Here is a 2,582-nt window from a genome sequence, read left to right on the forward strand (position 1 = left end):
TGTAATTGAAGCGGTGGCTCAGTGGCTACCGTCATTCCTTCTTAACTTTGATTCCCGAGTTCGAGGCCATATTGGTTCTTTTTTATTATTATATTTTCCTCCATCTCTATCAGAATTATCTACAACGTTTTTTTTTTAATTTACGTTGAAATAACGTTGTCGTTATTTGTCAGTTAACTTTCTGAGTAATTAATGAATTAAAAAATATAGCCATCCGCTGGTGGCCGAGCGGTTCTAGGCGCTTCAGTCTGGAACCGCGCGACCGCAACGGTCGCAGGTTTGAATCCTGCCTCGGGCATGGATGTGTGTGATGTCCTTAGGTTAGTTAGGTTTAAGTAAGTTCTAGGGGACTGATGACCTGAAACGTTAAGTCCCATAGTGCTCAGAGCCATTTAAAAAAAAAATAATGAACGAATGAGAAAATAATGTGAAATATTTTTGAAGCTCCTTATAACCTGTAAGGTTCCAAGGATAGTCACAAATATTTCACATCATTTTCTCATTCATTTATTTTTTTAACTTCTTTCATTACACAGTAAATTAATTGACGAATAACGACAACATTGTTTCAACATAAATTGGAATAAACATTCGTAGATAACTCAGAGAGTGAGGGGGAGAAGAAAAGGAACTATTGGGTTTCGAACTCGCAGCGCAAAGTTCTGAAATCGCGACGGTAGCCGGTGAGCCACCGCTTCAATTGAATCCCAAAATTTATCTACACTATAGCAATAGCGCATTGAAAACTTCGACCGTCGTTTTCTCATAAGCGGTCGTCAGTAAGATCGGTGTATGACACTTGGCGGGTCCCCTCGTAAGTGGCGTGCGTTGCGATTCAGTAGACAGAATGCGTCCACTTTCCTCGACTACTCATTGACATGTTTAGAAACTTCCGTTCTTGTAGTGGCAGTTTGCACTATGAGGGCTGGTTTTCCTGATAACGATCTACGAATGGACTTTGCTCCTAATTTACGTCACTGTGTAGTAGACCTATTGCAACGACTTGAACAGGAAATGTTTGTTTATTTGGATAGTCCGCTTCTTAGTTGCCATATTTCGCTATATTTTCCTTTTTTTCAAAACGCAAGTTTAGATGGCCACTGCAACTTTGTAACATCAGTAACAATTTAATACTTTGAAACAGTTACGTGTGGTGTACAAGGAGTGTACTCTGTTGAATGAGGAATACATTAAACACGAAAGCTGCGTCTAGTAACAGTAATTAACTTTCGGTTACATGACAAAACACAAGTCGAAATACTGTCATTTCATATCAGTACCCAGTAAAACTTAAACTGGACCGATCGCAAACATACGTCTGTGGGGAAGGCAAACGAAAATCTGCGTTGTATTAGCCGCACACTAAGAATACACAACAGGTCTACTGAAAACATTGCTTACGCTACGTTTGTCCGTCCACTGCTATAATATTCCTGCGCGTTATGGGATCCTTGACAGACGTGATTGACGGTGCACGCCAAAAACGCCCAAGGAACGGTATCAAGTTTTGTAATATCACGAAATAAGAGAGAGAGAGAGTCCCAGGTTTGTTAAGCGAGTTGGGGTGACAGTCATCAAAACAAAAGCGTTTTTTCGTTCCCGCGAGAATTTTTCACGAAATTTCAATCACCAACATCTGTTCTGAATGCCAAAACATTTTCTCGGGAACTTACATAGCAAGAAATGACCATAGTAATAATGTAATCCTGGTATGAGGTTTTCATCCTGCAGCGGAGTGTGCGCTGATATGAAACTTCCTGGCAGGTTAAAACTGTGTGCCGGACCGAGACTCGAACTCGGGACCTTTGCCTTTCGCGGGCAAGTGCTCTACCAACTGAGCTACCCAAGCATGACTCACGCTTCGGAACGTGAGTCGTGCTTGGATAGCTCAGTTGGTAGAGCACTTGCCCGCGAAAGGCAAAGGTCCCGAGTTCGAGTCTCGGTCCGGCACACAATTTTAATCTGCCAGGAAGTTTATTGTAATTCAGGGCTCGTAAGAAAAGATGTAAGTGGTCCCTTTTCCCGCACGCTGTTAAAGAGTGGGATGGTAGAGAAATAGTCCGAATATGGTTCGCCGGCCGGAGTGGCCGTGCGGTTCTAGGCGCTACAGTCTGCAGCCGAGCGACCGCTACGGTCGCAGGTTCGAATCGTGCCTCGGGCATGGATGTATGTGATGTCCTTAGGTTAGTTAGGTTTAATTATTTCTAAGTTCTAGGCGACTGATGACCTCAGAAGTTAAGTCGCATAGTGCTCAGAGCCATTTGAACCATTTTTGAAGATGGTTCGATCAACCCTCTGCCAGGCACGTAAGTCTGGATTGCAAAGAAATCCTGTACATGTAGTCATGTAGATGGAACAACGAAATAATGTTGTAATTGCGACATGTGGCTTACATTTTATTTTAACATCGAAGTTGTTTGCTGTTTACTTATTTTTTGTTCATTATTTTCAGCCGTAGACAAACGCCTAGGTGCATTAAATTGATACTGAAAAAAGTGACATGCATGGACCAACAACAATAAATTCTTAACTAATCGTTCAAATGGTTCAAATGGCTCTGAGCACTATGGGACTTAACATCT

General features: G+C 42.1%; 1 non-coding gene across 1 annotated transcript; it reads left to right on the top strand.

Moving 5' to 3' along the window:
- Positions 1 to 1,876: 1,876 nt before the first annotated feature.
- Trnas-cga (transfer RNA serine (anticodon CGA)) lies at positions 1,877 to 1,951 on the top strand. The gene has a single exon. It is a non-coding gene; the product is annotated as a tRNA-Ser (tRNA).
- The last annotated feature ends 631 nt before the right edge of the window (positions 1,952 to 2,582 follow it).

The sequence above is a fragment of the Schistocerca cancellata genome, chromosome 4, assembly GCF_023864275.1.
Source record: "Schistocerca cancellata isolate TAMUIC-IGC-003103 chromosome 4, iqSchCanc2.1, whole genome shotgun sequence".
Classification (NCBI taxonomy): Eukaryota; Metazoa; Arthropoda; class Insecta; order Orthoptera; family Acrididae; genus Schistocerca; species Schistocerca cancellata.